The sequence below is a fragment of the Schistocerca piceifrons genome, unplaced genomic scaffold (assembly GCF_021461385.2).
Source record: "Schistocerca piceifrons isolate TAMUIC-IGC-003096 unplaced genomic scaffold, iqSchPice1.1 HiC_scaffold_2411, whole genome shotgun sequence".
Lineage (NCBI taxonomy): Eukaryota > Metazoa > Arthropoda > Insecta > Orthoptera > Acrididae > Schistocerca > Schistocerca piceifrons.
Genome location: NW_025728351.1, coordinates 15,404 through 36,671, shown reverse-complemented (window position 1 = coordinate 36,671; position 21,268 = coordinate 15,404). Strand labels below are relative to the sequence as shown.

The 21,268-nt window shown below is 50.2% G+C and overlaps 19 non-coding genes across 19 annotated transcripts; all 19 read right to left on the bottom strand.

Annotated features, from left to right (window-relative positions):
- Nucleotides 1-532: 532 nt before the first annotated feature.
- Nucleotides 533-651, bottom strand: LOC124743098. The gene has a single exon (XR_007010416.1). It is a non-coding gene; the product is annotated as a 5S ribosomal RNA (ribosomal RNA).
- A 1,024-nt stretch (nucleotides 652-1,675) lies between these two features.
- Nucleotides 1,676-1,794, bottom strand: LOC124743057. Its single transcript, XR_007010378.1, has one exon. It is a non-coding gene; the product is annotated as a 5S ribosomal RNA (ribosomal RNA).
- A 1,024-nt stretch (nucleotides 1,795-2,818) lies between these two features.
- On the bottom strand, nucleotides 2,819-2,937 carry LOC124743097. The gene has a single exon (XR_007010415.1). It is a non-coding gene; the product is annotated as a 5S ribosomal RNA (ribosomal RNA).
- Nucleotides 2,938-3,962: 1,025 nt separating this feature from the next.
- On the bottom strand, nucleotides 3,963-4,081 carry LOC124743055. Its single transcript, XR_007010377.1, has one exon. It is a non-coding gene; the product is annotated as a 5S ribosomal RNA (ribosomal RNA).
- A 1,024-nt stretch (nucleotides 4,082-5,105) lies between these two features.
- On the bottom strand, nucleotides 5,106-5,224 carry LOC124743095. The gene has a single exon (XR_007010413.1). It is a non-coding gene; the product is annotated as a 5S ribosomal RNA (ribosomal RNA).
- Nucleotides 5,225-6,249: 1,025 nt separating this feature from the next.
- LOC124743054 lies at nucleotides 6,250-6,368 on the bottom strand. The gene has a single exon (XR_007010376.1). It is a non-coding gene; the product is annotated as a 5S ribosomal RNA (ribosomal RNA).
- Nucleotides 6,369-7,392: 1,024 nt separating this feature from the next.
- Nucleotides 7,393-7,511, bottom strand: LOC124743053. Its single transcript, XR_007010375.1, has one exon. It is a non-coding gene; the product is annotated as a 5S ribosomal RNA (ribosomal RNA).
- A 1,024-nt stretch (nucleotides 7,512-8,535) lies between these two features.
- LOC124743052 lies at nucleotides 8,536-8,654 on the bottom strand. Its single transcript, XR_007010374.1, has one exon. It is a non-coding gene; the product is annotated as a 5S ribosomal RNA (ribosomal RNA).
- Nucleotides 8,655-9,678: 1,024 nt separating this feature from the next.
- Nucleotides 9,679-9,797, bottom strand: LOC124743094. Its single transcript, XR_007010412.1, has one exon. It is a non-coding gene; the product is annotated as a 5S ribosomal RNA (ribosomal RNA).
- A 1,025-nt stretch (nucleotides 9,798-10,822) lies between these two features.
- LOC124743050 lies at nucleotides 10,823-10,941 on the bottom strand. Its single transcript, XR_007010372.1, has one exon. It is a non-coding gene; the product is annotated as a 5S ribosomal RNA (ribosomal RNA).
- Nucleotides 10,942-11,965: 1,024 nt separating this feature from the next.
- Nucleotides 11,966-12,084, bottom strand: LOC124743093. Its single transcript, XR_007010411.1, has one exon. It is a non-coding gene; the product is annotated as a 5S ribosomal RNA (ribosomal RNA).
- A 1,025-nt stretch (nucleotides 12,085-13,109) lies between these two features.
- Nucleotides 13,110-13,228, bottom strand: LOC124743038. The gene has a single exon (XR_007010361.1). It is a non-coding gene; the product is annotated as a 5S ribosomal RNA (ribosomal RNA).
- A 1,016-nt stretch (nucleotides 13,229-14,244) lies between these two features.
- Nucleotides 14,245-14,363, bottom strand: LOC124743025. Its single transcript, XR_007010350.1, has one exon. It is a non-coding gene; the product is annotated as a 5S ribosomal RNA (ribosomal RNA).
- A 1,016-nt stretch (nucleotides 14,364-15,379) lies between these two features.
- Nucleotides 15,380-15,498, bottom strand: LOC124743096. Its single transcript, XR_007010414.1, has one exon. It is a non-coding gene; the product is annotated as a 5S ribosomal RNA (ribosomal RNA).
- Nucleotides 15,499-16,522: 1,024 nt separating this feature from the next.
- LOC124743092 lies at nucleotides 16,523-16,641 on the bottom strand. Its single transcript, XR_007010410.1, has one exon. It is a non-coding gene; the product is annotated as a 5S ribosomal RNA (ribosomal RNA).
- A 1,015-nt stretch (nucleotides 16,642-17,656) lies between these two features.
- Nucleotides 17,657-17,775, bottom strand: LOC124743084. Its single transcript, XR_007010403.1, has one exon. It is a non-coding gene; the product is annotated as a 5S ribosomal RNA (ribosomal RNA).
- A 1,024-nt stretch (nucleotides 17,776-18,799) lies between these two features.
- LOC124743091 lies at nucleotides 18,800-18,918 on the bottom strand. Its single transcript, XR_007010409.1, has one exon. It is a non-coding gene; the product is annotated as a 5S ribosomal RNA (ribosomal RNA).
- Nucleotides 18,919-19,943: 1,025 nt separating this feature from the next.
- Nucleotides 19,944-20,062, bottom strand: LOC124743090. The gene has a single exon (XR_007010408.1). It is a non-coding gene; the product is annotated as a 5S ribosomal RNA (ribosomal RNA).
- Nucleotides 20,063-21,087: 1,025 nt separating this feature from the next.
- LOC124743088 lies at nucleotides 21,088-21,206 on the bottom strand. The gene has a single exon (XR_007010407.1). It is a non-coding gene; the product is annotated as a 5S ribosomal RNA (ribosomal RNA).
- Nucleotides 21,207-21,268: the final 62 nt, after the last annotated feature.

The following is a 21,268-nucleotide window of genomic DNA, read 5'->3' as shown; positions in this document are numbered from 1 at the left end:
TGTCTTGTTGGAGGGCGCCACTGCTGGCGATGTGAGCTTCCTCGCCTCGCCTCGCCTCGCCTCAGACGAGGTGTTTGCGTAATTTGCAGTGCATTCGCACCATTCCTGTCCCTGTGCCTGTCCCCGTCCCGACTTGTCCCGACTTTGCTCGACTGCCGCTCGCTGCCGCTCGGGTCGTGGCCCATATAACAGCGCAAGCACAAGAAACGTCTGCAGGAGATGAGGAGACGAGACGAGACGACTAAAGAATAACTTTATGATTACATATCGAAGTAGGAATTGTACACCGCTACACAACAACAGGCGCTGACGTATTTCAGAACATATCTGCCTATTCGTACTGTTTTGTCGTTTTCAAAGACTTCCTGGCGAACTTGGTTAGCACATTCTCCCTCAAACTGAGACATTTACTGCAATTTCGTACCTTATGGTCACTACAGTAGTTTAAAATGCTTAAGCAAGAATCTTTGTCACAACAGAACGGTGGTATGGAAAGAGGGCGGTATAAAAAAAAAAAAAGTAAATGAAGGGGAGCCAACAGCACGTGGTGTTCCCAGGCGGTCAACCATCCAAGTACTAACCACGCCCGATGTTGCTTAACTTCGGTGATCGGACGAGAACCGGTGTACTCAACATGGTATGGCCGTTGGCGCCCATATAATGTAGGCGCATGGCAGAATTCGCATTCGGTTCTTATCCCAACACACACAAAATCTTACTTTTCGGTCGAAAGCAGCCGCATTTTTTTTTATTGACAATTCGTCACGTTAGCGCGAACGCAATCCTGAGTTCCAAAACTTATGAGCCGGAAGGACGTGCTTCGTGTATTTTTTTTTGTGAGCTTTATAAATTTATTTATTAACATTACATCGTTACAAGCTAACAACTTTACAACATAAAACATGAACAGAATTGTAATTTTAAGCACTTCCTTCCGCAATCCGACGTGCCAGCAGAGCGACTGCCGAACTAGCGGGCGCGCCGCCGTGTGTGTGAGACGCGCAGCTTCTCGTTGCACCTCCTGTCATCCGCTTGGCGCGTGCAGCCTTCGACACTCGCGGAAGACGCATCTTGTCCCTGGCGTCCAGCGCAGGAGGGCTGGCGCGCGGCCGGCCGGCGTGTGGCCTGTGCGGGGTGTGGCAGTGTCTTGTTGGAGGGCGCCACTGCTGGCGATGTGAGCTTCCTCGCCTCGCCTCGCCTCGCCTCAGACGAGGTGTTTGCGTAATTTGCAGTGCATTCGCACCATTCCTGTCCCTGTGCCTGTCCCCGTCCCGACTTGTCCCGACTTTGCTCGACTGCCGCTCGCTGCCGCTCGGGTCGTGGCCCATATAACAGCGCAAGCACAAGAAACGTCTGCAGGAGATGAGGAGACGAGACGAGACGACTAAAGAATAACTTTATGATTACATATCGAAGTAGGAATTGTACACCGCTACACAACAACAGGCGCTGACGTATTTCAGAACATATCTGCCTATTCGTACTGTTTTGTCGTTTTCAAAGACTTCCTGGCGAACTTGGTTAGCACATTCTCCCTCAAACTGAGACATTTACTGCAATTTCGTACCTTATGGTCACTACAGTAGTTTAAAATGCTTAAGCAAGAATCTTTGTCACAACAGAACGGTGGTATGGAAAGAGGGCGGTATAAAAAAAAAAAAAGTAAATGAAGGGGAGCCAACAGCACGTGGTGTTCCCAGGCGGTCACCCATCCAAGTACTAACCACGCCCGATGTTGCTTAACTTCGGTGATCGGACGAGAACCGGTGTACTCAACATGGTATGGCCGTTGGCGCCCATATAATGTAGGCGCATGGCAGAATTCGCATTCGGTTCTTATCCCAACACACACAAAATCTTACTTTTCGGTCGAAAGCAGCCGCATTTTTTTTTATTGACAATTCGTCACGTTAGCGCGAACGCAATCCTGAGTTCCAAAACTTATGAGCCGGAAGGACGTGCTTCGTGTATTTTTTTTTGTGAGCTTTATAAATTTATTTATTAACATTACATCGTTACAAGCTAACAACTTTACAACATAAAACATGAACAGAATTGTAATTTTAAGCACTTCCTTCCGCAATCCGACGTGCCAGCAGAGCGACTGCCGAACTAGCGGGCGCGCCGCCGTGTGTGTGAGACGCGCAGCTTCTCGTTGCACCTCCTGTCATCCGCTTGGCGCGTGCAGCCTTCGACACTCGCGGAAGACGCATCTTGTCCCTGGCGTCCAGCGCAGGAGGGCTGGCGCGCGGCCGGCCGGCGTGTGGCCTGTGCGGGGTGTGGCAGTGTCTTGTTGGAGGGCGCCACTGCTGGCGATGTGAGCTTCCTCGCCTCGCCTCGCCTCGCCTCAGACGAGGTGTTTGCGTAATTTGCAGTGCATTCGCACCATTCCTGTCCCTGTGCCTGTCCCCGTCCCGACTTGTCCCGACTTTGCTCGACTGCCGCTCGCTGCCGCTCGGGTCGTGGCCCATATAACAGCGCAAGCACAAGAAACGTCTGCAGGAGATGAGGAGACGAGACGAGACGACTAAAGAATAACTTTATGATTACATATCGAAGTAGGAATTGTACACCGCTACACAACAACAGGCGCTGACGTATTTCAGAACATATCTGCCTATTCGTACTGTTTTGTCGTTTTCAAAGACTTCCTGGCGAACTTGGTTAGCACATTCTCCCTCAAACTGAGACATTTACTGCAATTTCGTACCTTATGGTCACTACAGTAGTTTAAAATGCTTAAGCAAGAATCTTTGTCACAACAGAACGGTGGTATGGAAAGAGGGCGGTATAAAAAAAAAAAAAGTAAATGAAGGGGAGCCAACAGCACGTGGTGTTCCCAGGCGGTCAACCATCCAAGTACTAACCACGCCCGATGTTGCTTAACTTCGGTGATCGGACGAGAACCGGTGTACTCAACATGGTATGGCCGTTGGCGCCCATATAATGTAGGCGCATGGCAGAATTCGCATTCGGTTCTTATCCCAACACACACAAAATCTTACTTTTCGGTCGAAAGCAGCCGCATTTTTTTTTATTGACAATTCGTCACGTTAGCGCGAACGCAATCCTGAGTTCCAAAACTTATGAGCCGGAAGGACGTGCTTCGTGTATTTTTTTTTTGTGAGCTTTATAAATTTATTTATTAACATTACATCGTTACAAGCTAACAACTTTACAACATAAAACATGAACAGAATTGTAATTTTAAGCACTTCCTTCCGCAATCCGACGTGCCAGCAGAGCGACTGCCGAACTAGCGGGCGCGCCGCCGTGTGTGTGAGACGCGCAGCTTCTCGTTGCACCTCCTGTCATCCGCTTGGCGCGTGCAGCCTTCGACACTCGCGGAAGACGCATCTTGTCCCTGGCGTCCAGCGCAGGAGGGCTGGCGCGCGGCCGGCCGGCGTGTGGCCTGTGCGGGGTGTGGCAGTGTCTTGTTGGAGGGCGCCACTGCTGGCGATGTGAGCTTCCTCGCCTCGCCTCGCCTCGCCTCAGACGAGGTGTTTGCGTAATTTGCAGTGCATTCGCACCATTCCTGTCCCTGTGCCTGTCCCCGTCCCGACTTGTCCCGACTTTGCTCGACTGCCGCTCGCTGCCGCTCGGGTCGTGGCCCATATAACAGCGCAAGCACAAGAAACGTCTGCAGGAGATGAGGAGACGAGACGAGACGACTAAAGAATAACTTTATGATTACATATCGAAGTAGGAATTGTACACCGCTACACAACAACAGGCGCTGACGTATTTCAGAACATATCTGCCTATTCGTACTGTTTTGTCGTTTTCAAAGACTTCCTGGCGAACTTGGTTAGCACATTCTCCCTCAAACTGAGACATTTACTGCAATTTCGTACCTTATGGTCACTACAGTAGTTTAAAATGCTTAAGCAAGAATCTTTGTCACAACAGAACGGTGGTATGGAAAGAGGGCGGTATAAAAAAAAAAAAAGTAAATGAAGGGGAGCCAACAGCACGTGGTGTTCCCAGGCGGTCACCCATCCAAGTACTAACCACGCCCGATGTTGCTTAACTTCGGTGATCGGACGAGAACCGGTGTACTCAACATGGTATGGCCGTTGGCGCCCATATAATGTAGGCGCATGGCAGAATTCGCATTCGGTTCTTATCCCAACACACACAAAATCTTACTTTTCGGTCGAAAGCAGCCGCATTTTTTTTTATTGACAATTCGTCACGTTAGCGCGAACGCAATCCTGAGTTCCAAAACTTATGAGCCGGAAGGACGTGCTTCGTGTATTTTTTTTTGTGAGCTTTATAAATTTATTTATTAACATTACATCGTTACAAGCTAACAACTTTACAACATAAAACATGAACAGAATTGTAATTTTAAGCACTTCCTTCCGCAATCCGACGTGCCAGCAGAGCGACTGCCGAACTAGCGGGCGCGCCGCCGTGTGTGTGAGACGCGCAGCTTCTCGTTGCACCTCCTGTCATCCGCTTGGCGCGTGCAGCCTTCGACACTCGCGGAAGACGCATCTTGTCCCTGGCGTCCAGCGCAGGAGGGCTGGCGCGCGGCCGGCCGGCGTGTGGCCTGTGCGGGGTGTGGCAGTGTCTTGTTGGAGGGCGCCACTGCTGGCGATGTGAGCTTCCTCGCCTCGCCTCGCCTCGCCTCAGACGAGGTGTTTGCGTAATTTGCAGTGCATTCGCACCATTCCTGTCCCTGTGCCTGTCCCCGTCCCGACTTGTCCCGACTTTGCTCGACTGCCGCTCGCTGCCGCTCGGGTCGTGGCCCATATAACAGCGCAAGCACAAGAAACGTCTGCAGGAGATGAGGAGACGAGACGAGACGACTAAAGAATAACTTTATGATTACATATCGAAGTAGGAATTGTACACCGCTACACAACAACAGGCGCTGACGTATTTCAGAACATATCTGCCTATTCGTACTGTTTTGTCGTTTTCAAAGACTTCCTGGCGAACTTGGTTAGCACATTCTCCCTCAAACTGAGACATTTACTGCAATTTCGTACCTTATGGTCACTACAGTAGTTTAAAATGCTTAAGCAAGAATCTTTGTCACAACAGAACGGTGGTATGGAAAGAGGGCGGTATAAAAAAAAAAAAAGTAAATGAAGGGGAGCCAACAGCACGTGGTGTTCCCAGGCGGTCAACCATCCAAGTACTAACCACGCCCGATGTTGCTTAACTTCGGTGATCGGACGAGAACCGGTGTACTCAACATGGTATGGCCGTTGGCGCCCATATAATGTAGGCGCATGGCAGAATTCGCATTCGGTTCTTATCCCAACACACACAAAATCTTACTTTTCGGTCGAAAGCAGCCGCATTTTTTTTTATTGACAATTCGTCACGTTAGCGCGAACGCAATCCTGAGTTCCAAAACTTATGAGCCGGAAGGACGTGCTTCGTGTATTTTTTTTTTGTGAGCTTTATAAATTTATTTATTAACATTACATCGTTACAAGCTAACAACTTTACAACATAAAACATGAACAGAATTGTAATTTTAAGCACTTCCTTCCGCAATCCGACGTGCCAGCAGAGCGACTGCCGAACTAGCGGGCGCGCCGCCGTGTGTGTGAGACGCGCAGCTTCTCGTTGCACCTCCTGTCATCCGCTTGGCGCGTGCAGCCTTCGACACTCGCGGAAGACGCATCTTGTCCCTGGCGTCCAGCGCAGGAGGGCTGGCGCGCGGCCGGCCGGCGTGTGGCCTGTGCGGGGTGTGGCAGTGTCTTGTTGGAGGGCGCCACTGCTGGCGATGTGAGCTTCCTCGCCTCGCCTCGCCTCGCCTCAGACGAGGTGTTTGCGTAATTTGCAGTGCATTCGCACCATTCCTGTCCCTGTGCCTGTCCCCGTCCCGACTTGTCCCGACTTTGCTCGACTGCCGCTCGCTGCCGCTCGGGTCGTGGCCCATATAACAGCGCAAGCACAAGAAACGTCTGCAGGAGATGAGGAGACGAGACGAGACGACTAAAGAATAACTTTATGATTACATATCGAAGTAGGAATTGTACACCGCTACACAACAACAGGCGCTGACGTATTTCAGAACATATCTGCCTATTCGTACTGTTTTGTCGTTTTCAAAGACTTCCTGGCGAACTTGGTTAGCACATTCTCCCTCAAACTGAGACATTTACTGCAATTTCGTACCTTATGGTCACTACAGTAGTTTAAAATGCTTAAGCAAGAATCTTTGTCACAACAGAACGGTGGTATGGAAAGAGGGCGGTATAAAAAAAAAAAAAGTAAATGAAGGGGAGCCAACAGCACGTGGTGTTCCCAGGCGGTCACCCATCCAAGTACTAACCACGCCCGATGTTGCTTAACTTCGGTGATCGGACGAGAACCGGTGTACTCAACATGGTATGGCCGTTGGCGCCCATATAATGTAGGCGCATGGCAGAATTCGCATTCGGTTCTTATCCCAACACACACAAAATCTTACTTTTCGGTCGAAAGCAGCCGCATTTTTTTTTATTGACAATTCGTCACGTTAGCGCGAACGCAATCCTGAGTTCCAAAACTTATGAGCCGGAAGGACGTGCTTCGTGTATTTTTTTTTGTGAGCTTTATAAATTTATTTATTAACATTACATCGTTACAAGCTAACAACTTTACAACATAAAACATGAACAGAATTGTAATTTTAAGCACTTCCTTCCGCAATCCGACGTGCCAGCAGAGCGACTGCCGAACTAGCGGGCGCGCCGCCGTGTGTGTGAGACGCGCAGCTTCTCGTTGCACCTCCTGTCATCCGCTTGGCGCGTGCAGCCTTCGACACTCGCGGAAGACGCATCTTGTCCCTGGCGTCCAGCGCAGGAGGGCTGGCGCGCGGCCGGCCGGCGTGTGGCCTGTGCGGGGTGTGGCAGTGTCTTGTTGGAGGGCGCCACTGCTGGCGATGTGAGCTTCCTCGCCTCGCCTCGCCTCGCCTCAGACGAGGTGTTTGCGTAATTTGCAGTGCATTCGCACCATTCCTGTCCCTGTGCCTGTCCCCGTCCCGACTTGTCCCGACTTTGCTCGACTGCCGCTCGCTGCCGCTCGGGTCGTGGCCCATATAACAGCGCAAGCACAAGAAACGTCTGCAGGAGATGAGGAGACGAGACGAGACGACTAAAGAATAACTTTATGATTACATATCGAAGTAGGAATTGTACACCGCTACACAACAACAGGCGCTGACGTATTTCAGAACATATCTGCCTATTCGTACTGTTTTGTCGTTTTCAAAGACTTCCTGGCGAACTTGGTTAGCACATTCTCCCTCAAACTGAGACATTTACTGCAATTTCGTACCTTATGGTCACTACAGTAGTTTAAAATGCTTAAGCAAGAATCTTTGTCACAACAGAACGGTGGTATGGAAAGAGGGCGGTATAAAAAAAAAAAAAGTAAATGAAGGGGAGCCAACAGCACGTGGTGTTCCCAGGCGGTCACCCATCCAAGTACTAACCACGCCCGATGTTGCTTAACTTCGGTGATCGGACGAGAACCGGTGTACTCAACATGGTATGGCCGTTGGCGCCCATATAATGTAGGCGCATGGCAGAATTCGCATTCGGTTCTTATCCCAACACACACAAAATCTTACTTTTCGGTCGAAAGCAGCCGCATTTTTTTTTATTGACAATTCGTCACGTTAGCGCGAACGCAATCCTGAGTTCCAAAACTTATGAGCCGGAAGGACGTGCTTCGTGTATTTTTTTTTGTGAGCTTTATAAATTTATTTATTAACATTACATCGTTACAAGCTAACAACTTTACAACATAAAACATGAACAGAATTGTAATTTTAAGCACTTCCTTCCGCAATCCGACGTGCCAGCAGAGCGACTGCCGAACTAGCGGGCGCGCCGCCGTGTGTGTGAGACGCGCAGCTTCTCGTTGCACCTCCTGTCATCCGCTTGGCGCGTGCAGCCTTCGACACTCGCGGAAGACGCATCTTGTCCCTGGCGTCCAGCGCAGGAGGGCTGGCGCGCGGCCGGCCGGCGTGTGGCCTGTGCGGGGTGTGGCAGTGTCTTGTTGGAGGGCGCCACTGCTGGCGATGTGAGCTTCCTCGCCTCGCCTCGCCTCGCCTCAGACGAGGTGTTTGCGTAATTTGCAGTGCATTCGCACCATTCCTGTCCCTGTGCCTGTCCCCGTCCCGACTTGTCCCGACTTTGCTCGACTGCCGCTCGCTGCCGCTCGGGTCGTGGCCCATATAACAGCGCAAGCACAAGAAACGTCTGCAGGAGATGAGGAGACGAGACGAGACGACTAAAGAATAACTTTATGATTACATATCGAAGTAGGAATTGTACACCGCTACACAACAACAGGCGCTGACGTATTTCAGAACATATCTGCCTATTCGTACTGTTTTGTCGTTTTCAAAGACTTCCTGGCGAACTTGGTTAGCACATTCTCCCTCAAACTGAGACATTTACTGCAATTTCGTACCTTATGGTCACTACAGTAGTTTAAAATGCTTAAGCAAGAATCTTTGTCACAACAGAACGGTGGTATGGAAAGAGGGCGGTATAAAAAAAAAAAAAGTAAATGAAGGGGAGCCAACAGCACGTGGTGTTCCCAGGCGGTCACCCATCCAAGTACTAACCACGCCCGATGTTGCTTAACTTCGGTGATCGGACGAGAACCGGTGTACTCAACATGGTATGGCCGTTGGCGCCCATATAATGTAGGCGCATGGCAGAATTCGCATTCGGTTCTTATCCCAACACACACAAAATCTTACTTTTCGGTCGAAAGCAGCCGCATTTTTTTTTATTGACAATTCGTCACGTTAGCGCGAACGCAATCCTGAGTTCCAAAACTTATGAGCCGGAAGGACGTGCTTCGTGTATTTTTTTTTGTGAGCTTTATAAATTTATTTATTAACATTACATCGTTACAAGCTAACAACTTTACAACATAAAACATGAACAGAATTGTAATTTTAAGCACTTCCTTCCGCAATCCGACGTGCCAGCAGAGCGACTGCCGAACTAGCGGGCGCGCCGCCGTGTGTGTGAGACGCGCAGCTTCTCGTTGCACCTCCTGTCATCCGCTTGGCGCGTGCAGCCTTCGACACTCGCGGAAGACGCATCTTGTCCCTGGCGTCCAGCGCAGGAGGGCTGGCGCGCGGCCGGCCGGCGTGTGGCCTGTGCGGGGTGTGGCAGTGTCTTGTTGGAGGGCGCCACTGCTGGCGATGTGAGCTTCCTCGCCTCGCCTCGCCTCGCCTCAGACGAGGTGTTTGCGTAATTTGCAGTGCATTCGCACCATTCCTGTCCCTGTGCCTGTCCCCGTCCCGACTTGTCCCGACTTTGCTCGACTGCCGCTCGCTGCCGCTCGGGTCGTGGCCCATATAACAGCGCAAGCACAAGAAACGTCTGCAGGAGATGAGGAGACGAGACGAGACGACTAAAGAATAACTTTATGATTACATATCGAAGTAGGAATTGTACACCGCTACACAACAACAGGCGCTGACGTATTTCAGAACATATCTGCCTATTCGTACTGTTTTGTCGTTTTCAAAGACTTCCTGGCGAACTTGGTTAGCACATTCTCCCTCAAACTGAGACATTTACTGCAATTTCGTACCTTATGGTCACTACAGTAGTTTAAAATGCTTAAGCAAGAATCTTTGTCACAACAGAACGGTGGTATGGAAAGAGGGCGGTATAAAAAAAAAAAAAGTAAATGAAGGGGAGCCAACAGCACGTGGTGTTCCCAGGCGGTCAACCATCCAAGTACTAACCACGCCCGATGTTGCTTAACTTCGGTGATCGGACGAGAACCGGTGTACTCAACATGGTATGGCCGTTGGCGCCCATATAATGTAGGCGCATGGCAGAATTCGCATTCGGTTCTTATCCCAACACACACAAAATCTTACTTTTCGGTCGAAAGCAGCCGCATTTTTTTTTATTGACAATTCGTCACGTTAGCGCGAACGCAATCCTGAGTTCCAAAACTTATGAGCCGGAAGGACGTGCTTCGTGTATTTTTTTTTTGTGAGCTTTATAAATTTATTTATTAACATTACATCGTTACAAGCTAACAACTTTACAACATAAAACATGAACAGAATTGTAATTTTAAGCACTTCCTTCCGCAATCCGACGTGCCAGCAGAGCGACTGCCGAACTAGCGGGCGCGCCGCCGTGTGTGTGAGACGCGCAGCTTCTCGTTGCACCTCCTGTCATCCGCTTGGCGCGTGCAGCCTTCGACACTCGCGGAAGACGCATCTTGTCCCTGGCGTCCAGCGCAGGAGGGCTGGCGCGCGGCCGGCCGGCGTGTGGCCTGTGCGGGGTGTGGCAGTGTCTTGTTGGAGGGCGCCACTGCTGGCGATGTGAGCTTCCTCGCCTCGCCTCGCCTCGCCTCAGACGAGGTGTTTGCGTAATTTGCAGTGCATTCGCACCATTCCTGTCCCTGTGCCTGTCCCCGTCCCGACTTGTCCCGACTTTGCTCGACTGCCGCTCGCTGCCGCTCGGGTCGTGGCCCATATAACAGCGCAAGCACAAGAAACGTCTGCAGGAGATGAGGAGACGAGACGAGACGACTAAAGAATAACTTTATGATTACATATCGAAGTAGGAATTGTACACCGCTACACAACAACAGGCGCTGACGTATTTCAGAACATATCTGCCTATTCGTACTGTTTTGTCGTTTTCAAAGACTTCCTGGCGAACTTGGTTAGCACATTCTCCCTCAAACTGAGACATTTACTGCAATTTCGTACCTTATGGTCACTACAGTAGTTTAAAATGCTTAAGCAAGAATCTTTGTCACAACAGAACGGTGGTATGGAAAGAGGGCGGTATAAAAAAAAAAAAAGTAAATGAAGGGGAGCCAACAGCACGTGGTGTTCCCAGGCGGTCACCCATCCAAGTACTAACCACGCCCGATGTTGCTTAACTTCGGTGATCGGACGAGAACCGGTGTACTCAACATGGTATGGCCGTTGGCGCCCATATAATGTAGGCGCATGGCAGAATTCGCATTCGGTTCTTATCCCAACACACACAAAATCTTACTTTTCGGTCGAAAGCAGCCGCATTTTTTTTTATTGACAATTCGTCACGTTAGCGCGAACGCAATCCTGAGTTCCAAAACTTATGAGCCGGAAGGACGTGCTTCGTGTATTTTTTTTTGTGAGCTTTATAAATTTATTTATTAACATTACATCGTTACAAGCTAACAACTTTACAACATAAAACATGAACAGAATTGTAATTTTAAGCACTTCCTTCCGCAATCCGACGTGCCAGCAGAGCGACTGCCGAACTAGCGGGCGCGCCGCCGTGTGTGTGAGACGCGCAGCTTCTCGTTGCACCTCCTGTCATCCGCTTGGCGCGTGCAGCCTTCGACACTCGCGGAAGACGCATCTTGTCCCTGGCGTCCAGCGCAGGAGGGCTGGCGCGCGGCCGGCCGGCGTGTGGCCTGTGCGGGGTGTGGCAGTGTCTTGTTGGAGGGCGCCACTGCTGGCGATGTGAGCTTCCTCGCCTCGCCTCGCCTCGCCTCAGACGAGGTGTTTGCGTAATTTGCAGTGCATTCGCACCATTCCTGTCCCTGTGCCTGTCCCCGTCCCGACTTGTCCCGACTTTGCTCGACTGCCGCTCGCTGCCGCTCGGGTCGTGGCCCATATAACAGCGCAAGCACAAGAAACGTCTGCAGGAGATGAGGAGACGAGACGAGACGACTAAAGAATAACTTTATGATTACATATCGAAGTAGGAATTGTACACCGCTACACAACAACAGGCGCTGACGTATTTCAGAACATATCTGCCTATTCGTACTGTTTTGTCGTTTTCAAAGACTTCCTGGCGAACTTGGTTAGCACATTCTCCCTCAAACTGAGACATTTACTGCAATTTCGTACCTTATGGTCACTACAGTAGTTTAAAATGCTTAAGCAAGAATCTTTGTCACAACAGAACGGTGGTATGGAAAGAGGGCGGTATAAAAAAAAAAAAAGTAAATGAAGGGGAGCCAACAGCACGTGGTGTTCCCAGGCGGTCAACCATCCAAGTACTAACCACGCCCGATGTTGCTTAACTTCGGTGATCGGACGAGAACCGGTGTACTCAACATGGTATGGCCGTTGGCGCCCATATAATGTAGGCGCATGGCAGAATTCGCATTCGGTTCTTATCCCAACACACACAAAATCTTACTTTTCGGTCGAAAGCAGCCGCATTTTTTTTTATTGACAATTCGTCACGTTAGCGCGAACGCAATCCTGAGTTCCAAAACTTATGAGCCGGAAGGACGTGCTTCGTGTATTTTTTTTTTGTGAGCTTTATAAATTTATTTATTAACATTACATCGTTACAAGCTAACAACTTTACAACATAAAACATGAACAGAATTGTAATTTTAAGCACTTCCTTCCGCAATCCGACGTGCCAGCAGAGCGACTGCCGAACTAGCGGGCGCGCCGCCGTGTGTGTGAGACGCGCAGCTTCTCGTTGCACCTCCTGTCATCCGCTTGGCGCGTGCAGCCTTCGACACTCGCGGAAGACGCATCTTGTCCCTGGCGTCCAGCGCAGGAGGGCTGGCGCGCGGCCGGCCGGCGTGTGGCCTGTGCGGGGTGTGGCAGTGTCTTGTTGGAGGGCGCCACTGCTGGCGATGTGAGCTTCCTCGCCTCGCCTCGCCTCGCCTCAGACGAGGTGTTTGCGTAATTTGCAGTGCATTCGCACCATTCCTGTCCCTGTGCCTGTCCCCGTCCCGACTTGTCCCGACTTTGCTCGACTGCCGCTCGCTGCCGCTCGGGTCGTGGCCCATATAACAGCGCAAGCACAAGAAACGTCTGCAGGAGATGAGGAGACGAGACGAGACGACTAAAGAATAACTTTATGATTACATATCGAAGTAGGAATTGTACACCGCTACACAACAACAGGCGCTGACGTATTTCAGAACATATCTGCCTATTCGTACTGTTTTGTCGTTTTCAAAGACTTCCTGGCGAACTTGGTTAGCACATTCTCCCTCAAACTGAGACATTTACTGCAATTTCGTACCTTATGGTCACTACAGTAGTTTAAAATGCTTAAGCAAGAATCTTTGTCACAACAGAACGGTGGTATGGAAAGAGGGCGGTATAAAAAAAAAAAAAGTAAATGAAGGGGAGCCAACAGCACGTGGTGTTCCCAGGCGGTCACCCATCCAAGTACTAACCACGCCCGATGTTGCTTAACTTCGGTGATCGGACGAGAACCGGTGTACTCAACATGGTATGGCCGTTGGCGCCCATATAATGTAGGCGCATGGCAGAATTCGCATTCGGTTCTTATCCCAACACACACAAAATCTTACTTTTCGGTCGAAAGCAGCCGCATTTTTTTTTATTGACAATTCGTCACGTTAGCGCGAACGCAATCCTGAGTTCCAAAACTTATGAGCCGGAAGGACGTGCTTCGTGTATTTTTTTTTTTGTGAGCTTTATAAATTTATTTATTAACATTACATCGTTACAAGCTAACAACTTTACAACATAAAACATGAACAGAATTGTAATTTTAAGCACTTCCTTCCGCAATCCGACGTGCCAGCAGAGCGACTGCCGAACTAGCGGGCGCGCCGCCGTGTGTGTGAGACGCGCAGCTTCTCGTTGCACCTCCTGTCATCCGCTTGGCGCGTGCAGCCTTCGACACTCGCGGAAGACGCATCTTGTCCCTGGCGTCCAGCGCAGGAGGGCTGGCGCGCGGCCGGCCGGCGTGTGGCCTGTGCGGGGTGTGGCAGTGTCTTGTTGGAGGGCGCCACTGCTGGCGATGTGAGCTTCCTCGCCTCGCCTCAGACGAGGTGTTTGCGTAATTTGCAGTGCATTCGCACCATTCCTGTCCCTGTGCCTGTCCCCGTCCCGACTTGTCCCGACTTTGCTCGACTGCCGCTCGCTGCCGCTCGGGTCGTGGCCCATATAACAGCGCAAGCACAAGAAACGTCTGCAGGAGATGAGGAGACGAGACGAGACGACTAAAGAATAACTTTATGATTACATATCGAAGTAGGAATTGTACACCGCTACACAACAACAGGCGCTGACGTATTTCAGAACATATCTGCCTATTCGTACTGTTTTGTCGTTTTCAAAGACTTCCTGGCGAACTTGGTTAGCACATTCTCCCTCAAACTGAGACATTTACTGCAATTTCGTACCTTATGGTCACTACAGTAGTTTAAAATGCTTAAGCAAGAATCTTTGTCACAACAGAACGGTGGTATGGAAAGAGGGCGGTATAAAAAAAAAAAAAGTAAATGAAGGGGAGCCAACAGCACGTGGTGTTCCCAGGCGGTCACCCATCCAAGTACTAACCACGCCCGATGTTGCTTAACTTCGGTGATCGGACGAGAACCGGTGTACTCAACATGGTATGGCCGTTGGCGCCCATATAATGTAGGCGCATGGCAGAATTCGCATTCGGTTCTTATCCCAACACACACAAAATCTTACTTTTCGGTCGAAAGCAGCCGCATTTTTTTTTATTGACAATTCGTCACGTTAGCGCGAACGCAATCCTGAGTTCCAAAACTTATGAGCCGGAAGGACGTGCTTCGTGTATTTTTTTTTTTGTGAGCTTTATAAATTTATTTATTAACATTACATCGTTACAAGCTAACAACTTTACAACATAAAACATGAACAGAATTGTAATTTTAAGCACTTCCTTCCGCAATCCGACGTGCCAGCAGAGCGACTGCCGAACTAGCGGGCGCGCCGCCGTGTGTGTGAGACGCGCAGCTTCTCGTTGCACCTCCTGTCATCCGCTTGGCGCGTGCAGCCTTCGACACTCGCGGAAGACGCATCTTGTCCCTGGCGTCCAGCGCAGGAGGGCTGGCGCGCGGCCGGCCGGCGTGTGGCCTGTGCGGGGTGTGGCAGTGTCTTGTTGGAGGGCGCCACTGCTGGCGATGTGAGCTTCCTCGCCTCGCCTCAGACGAGGTGTTTGCGTAATTTGCAGTGCATTCGCACCATTCCTGTCCCTGTGCCTGTCCCCGTCCCGACTTGTCCCGACTTTGCTCGACTGCCGCTCGCTGCCGCTCGGGTCGTGGCCCATATAACAGCGCAAGCACAAGAAACGTCTGCAGGAGATGAGGAGACGAGACGAGACGACTAAAGAATAACTTTATGATTACATATCGAAGTAGGAATTGTACACCGCTACACAACAACAGGCGCTGACGTATTTCAGAACATATCTGCCTATTCGTACTGTTTTGTCGTTTTCAAAGACTTCCTGGCGAACTTGGTTAGCACATTCTCCCTCAAACTGAGACATTTACTGCAATTTCGTACCTTATGGTCACTACAGTAGTTTAAAATGCTTAAGCAAGAATCTTTGTCACAACAGAACGGTGGTATGGAAAGAGGGCGGTATAAAAAAAAAAAAAGTAAATGAAGGGGAGCCAACAGCACGTGGTGTTCCCAGGCGGTCACCCATCCAAGTACTAACCACGCCCGATGTTGCTTAACTTCGGTGATCGGACGAGAACCGGTGTACTCAACATGGTATGGCCGTTGGCGCCCATATAATGTAGGCGCATGGCAGAATTCGCATTCGGTTCTTATCCCAACACACACAAAATCTTACTTTTCGGTCGAAAGCAGCCGCATTTTTTTTTATTGACAATTCGTCACGTTAGCGCGAACGCAATCCTGAGTTCCAAAACTTATGAGCCGGAAGGACGTGCTTCGTGTATTTTTTTTTGTGAGCTTTATAAATTTATTTATTAACATTACATCGTTACAAGCTAACAACTTTACAACATAAAACATGAACAGAATTGTAATTTTAAGCACTTCCTTCCGCAATCCGACGTGCCAGCAGAGCGACTGCCGAACTAGCGGGCGCGCCGCCGTGTGTGTGAGACGCGCAGCTTCTCGTTGCACCTCCTGTCATCCGCTTGGCGCGTGCAGCCTTCGACACTCGCGGAAGACGCATCTTGTCCCTGGCGTCCAGCGCAGGAGGGCTGGCGCGCGGCCGGCCGGCGTGTGGCCTGTGCGGGGTGTGGCAGTGTCTTGTTGGAGGGCGCCACTGCTGGCGATGTGAGCTTCCTCGCCTCGCCTCGCCTCGCCTCAGACGAGGTGTTTGCGTAATTTGCAGTGCATTCGCACCATTCCTGTCCCTGTGCCTGTCCCCGTCCCGACTTGTCCCGACTTTGCTCGACTGCCGCTCGCTGCCGCTCGGGTCGTGGCCCATATAACAGCGCAAGCACAAGAAACGTCTGCAGGAGATGAGGAGACGAGACGAGACGACTAAAGAATAACTTTATGATTACATATCGAAGTAGGAATTGTACACCGCTACACAACAACAGGCGCTGACGTATTTCAGAACATATCTGCCTATTCGTACTGTTTTGTCGTTTTCAAAGACTTCCTGGCGAACTTGGTTAGCACATTCTCCCTCAAACTGAGACATTTACTGCAATTTCGTACCTTATGGTCACTACAGTAGTTTAAAATGCTTAAGCAAGAATCTTTGTCACAACAGAACGGTGGTATGGAAAGAGGGCGGTATAAAAAAAAAAAAAGTAAATGAAGGGGAGCCAACAGCACGTGGTGTTCCCAGGCGGTCAACCATCCAAGTACTAACCACGCCCGATGTTGCTTAACTTCGGTGATCGGACGAGAACCGGTGTACTCAACATGGTATGGCCGTTGGCGCCCATATAATGTAGGCGCATGGCAGAATTCGCATTCGGTTCTTATCCCAACACACACAAAATCTTACTTTTCGGTCGAAAGCAGCCGCATTTTTTTTTATTGACAATTCGTCACGTTAGCGCGAACGCAATCCTGAGTTCCAAAACTTATGAGCCGGAAGGACGTGCTTCGTGTATTTTTTTTTTGTGAGCTTTATAAATTTATTTATTAACATTACATCGTTACAAGCTAACAACTTTACAACATAAAACATGAACAGAATTGTAATTTTAAGCACTTCCTTCCGCAATCCGACGTGCCAGCAGAGCGACTGCCGAACTAGCGGGCGCGCCGCCGTGTGTGTGAGACGCGCAGCTTCTCGTTGCACCTCCTGTCATCCGCTTGGCGCGTGCAGCCTTCGACACTCGCGGAAGACGCATCTTGTCCCTGGCGTCCAGCGCAGGAGGGCTGGCGCGCGGCCGGCCGGCGTGTGGCCTGTGCGGGGTGTGGCAGTGTCTTGTTGGAGGGCGCCACTGCTGGCGATGTGAGCTTCCTCGCCTCGCCTCAGACGAGGTGTTTGCGTAATTTGCAGTGCATTCGCACCATTCCTGTCCCTGTGCCTGTCCCCGTCCCGACTTGTCCCGACTTTGCTCGACTGCCGCTCGCTGCCGCTCGGGTCGTGGCCCATATAACAGCGCAAGCACAAGAAACGTCTGCAGGAGATGAGGAGACGAGACGAGACGACTAAAGAATAACTTTATGATTACATATCGAAGTAGGAATTGTACACCGCTACACAACAACAGGCGCTGACGTATTTCAGAACATATCTGCCTATTCGTACTGTTTTGTCGTTTTCAAAGACTTCCTGGCGAACTTGGTTAGCACATTCTCCCTCAAACTGAGACATTTACTGCAATTTCGTACCTTATGGTCACTACAGTAGTTTAAAATGCTTAAGCAAGAATCTTTGTCACAACAGAACGGTGGTATGGAAAGAGGGCGGTATAAAAAAAAAAAAAGTAAATGAAGGGGAGCCAACAGCACGTGGTGTTCCCAGGCGGTCACCCATCCAAGTACTAACCACGCCCGATGTTGCTTAACTTCGGTGATCGGACGAGAACCGGTGTACTCAACATGGTATGGCCGTTGGCGCCCATATAATGTAGGCGCATGGCAGAATTCGCATTCGGTTCTTATCCCAACACACACAAAATCTTACTTTTCGGTCGAAAGCAGCCGCATTTTTTTTTATTGACAATTCGTCACGTTAGCGCGAACGCAATCCTGAGTTCCAAAACTTATGAGCCGGAAGGACGTGCTTCGTGTATTTTTTTTTGTGAGCTTTATAAATTTATTTATTAACATTACATCGTTACAAGCTAACAACTTTACAACATAAAACATGAACAGAATTGTAATTTTAAGCACTTCCTTCCGCAATCCGACGTGCCAGCAGAGCGACTGCCGAACTAGCGGGCGCGCCGCCGTGTGTGTGAGACGCGCAGCTTCTCGTTGCACCTCCTGTCATCCGCTTGGCGCGTGCAGCCTTCGACACTCGCGGAAGACGCATCTTGTCCCTGGCGTCCAGCGCAGGAGGGCTGGCGCGCGGCCGGCCGGCGTGTGGCCTGTGCGGGGTGTGGCAGTGTCTTGTTGGAGGGCGCCACTGCTGGCGATGTGAGCTTCCTCGCCTCGCCTCGCCTCGCCTCAGACGAGGTGTTTGCGTAATTTGCAGTGCATTCGCACCATTCCTGTCCCTGTGCCTGTCCCCGTCCCGACTTGTCCCGACTTTGCTCGACTGCCGCTCGCTGCCGCTCGGGTCGTGGCCCATATAACAGCGCAAGCACAAGAAACGTCTGCAGGAGATGAGGAGACGAGACGAGACGACTAAAGAATAACTTTATGATTACATATCGAAGTAGGAATTGTACACCGCTACACAACAACAGGCGCTGACGTATTTCAGAACATATCTGCCTATTCGTACTGTTTTGTCGTTTTCAAAGACTTCCTGGCGAACTTGGTTAGCACATTCTCCCTCAAACTGAGACATTTACTGCAATTTCGTACCTTATGGTCACTACAGTAGTTTAAAATGCTTAAGCAAGAATCTTTGTCACAACAGAACGGTGGTATGGAAAGAGGGCGGTATAAAAAAAAAAAAAGTAAATGAAGGGGAGCCAACAGCACGTGGTGTTCCCAGGCGGTCAACCATCCAAGTACTAACCACGCCCGATGTTGCTTAACTTCGGTGATCGGACGAGAACCGGTGTACTCAACATGGTATGGCCGTTGGCGCCCATATAATGTAGGCGCATGGCAGAATTCGCATTCGGTTCTTATCCCAACACACACAAAATCTTACTTTTCGGTCGAAAGCAGCCGCATTTTTTTTTATTGACAATTCGTCACGTTAGCGCGAACGCAATCCTGAGTTCCAAAACTTATGAGCCGGAAGGACGTGCTTCGTGTATTTTTTTTTTGTGAGCTTTATAAATTTATTTATTAACATTACATCGTTACAAGCTAACAACTTTACAACATAAAACATGAACAGAATTGTAATTTTAAGCACTTCCTTCCGCAATCCGACGTGCCAGCAGAGCGACTGCCGAACTAGCGGGCGCGCCGCCGTGTGTGTGAGACGCGCAGCTTCTCGTTGCACCTCCTGTCATCCGCTTGGCGCGTGCAGCCTTCGACACTCGCGGAAGACGCATCTTGTCCCTGGCGTCCAGCGCAGGAGGGCTGGCGCGCGGCCGGCCGGCGTGTGGCCTGTGCGGGGTGTGGCAGTGTCTTGTTGGAGGGCGCCACTGCTGGCGATGTGAGCTTCCTCGCCTCGCCTCGCCTCGCCTCAGACGAGGTGTTTGCGTAATTTGCAGTGCATTCGCACCATTCCTGTCCCTGTGCCTGTCCCCGTCCCGACTTGTCCCGACTTTGCTCGACTGCCGCTCGCTGCCGCTCGGGTCGTGGCCCATATAACAGCGCAAGCACAAGAAACGTCTGCAGGAGATGAGGAGACGAGACGAGACGACTAAAGAATAACTTTATGATTACATATCGAAGTAGGAATTGTACACCGCTACACAACAACAGGCGCTGACGTATTTCAGAACATATCTGCCTATTCGTACTGTTTTGTCGTTTTCAAAGACTTCCTGGCGAACTTGGTTAGCACATTCTCCCTCAAACTGAGACATTTACTGCAATTTCGTACCTTATGGTCACTACAGTAGTTTAAAATGCTTAAGCAAGAATCTTTGTCACAACAGAACGGTGGTATGGAAAGAGGGCGGTATAAAAAAAAAAAAAGTAAATGAAGGGGAGCCAACAGCACGTGGTGTTCCCAGGCGGTCAACCATCCAAGTACTAACCACGCCCGATGTTGCTTAACTTCGGTGATCGGACGAGAACCGGTGTACTCAACATGGTATGGCCGTTGGCGCCCATATAATGTAGGCGCATGGCAGAATTCGCATTCGGTTCTTATCCCAACACACACAAAATCTTACTTTTCGGTCGAAAGCAGCCGCATTTTTTTTTATTGACAATTCGTCACGTTAGCGCGAACGCAATCCTGAGTTCCAAAACTTATGAGCCGGAAGGACGTGCTTCGTGTATTTTTTTTTTGTGAGCTTTATAAATTTATTTATTAACATTACATCGTTACAAGCTAACAACTTTACAACATAAAACATGAACAGAATTGTAATTTTAAGCACTTCCTTCCGCAATCCGACGTGCCAGCAGAGCGACTGCCGAACTAGCGGGCGCGCCGCCGTGTGTGTGAGACGCGCAGCTTCTCGTTGCACCTCCTGTCATCCGCTTGGCGCGTGCAGCCTTCGACACTCGCGGAAGACGCATCTTGTCCCTGGCGTCCAGCGCAGGAGGGCTGGCGCGCGGCCGGCCGGCGTGTGGCCTGTGCGGGGTGTGGCAGTGTCTTGTTGGAGGGCGCCACTGCTGGCGATGTGAGCTTCCTCGCCTCGCCTCGCCTCGCCTCAGACGAGGTGTTTGCGTAATTTGCAGTGCATTCGCACCATTCCTGTCCCTGTGCCTGTCCCCGTCCCGACTTGTCCCGACTTTGCTCGACTGCCGCTCGCTGCCGCTCGGGTCGTGGCCCATATAACAGCGCAAGCACAAGAAACGTCTGCAGGAGATGAGGAGACGAGACGAGACGACTAAAGAATAACTTTATGATTACATATCGAAGTAGGAATTGTACACCGCTACACAACAACAGGCGCTGACGTATTTCAGAACATATCTGCCTATTCGTACTGTTTTGTCGTTTTCAAAGACTTCCTGGCGAACTTGGTTAGCACATTCTCCCTCAAACTGAGACATTTACTGCAATTTCGTACCTTATGGTCACTACAGTAGTTTAAAATGCTTAAGCAAGAATCTTTGTCACAACAGAACGGTGGTATGGAAAGAGGGCGGTATAAAAAAAAAAAAAGTAAATGAAGGGGAGCCAACAGCACGTGGTGTTCCCAGGCGGTCAACCATCCAAGTACTAACCACGCCCGATGTTGCTTAACTTCGGTGATCGGACGAGAACCGGTGTACTCAACATGGTATGGCCGTTGGCGCCCATATAATGTAGGCGCATGGCAGAATTCGCATTCGGTTCTTATCCCAACACACACAAAA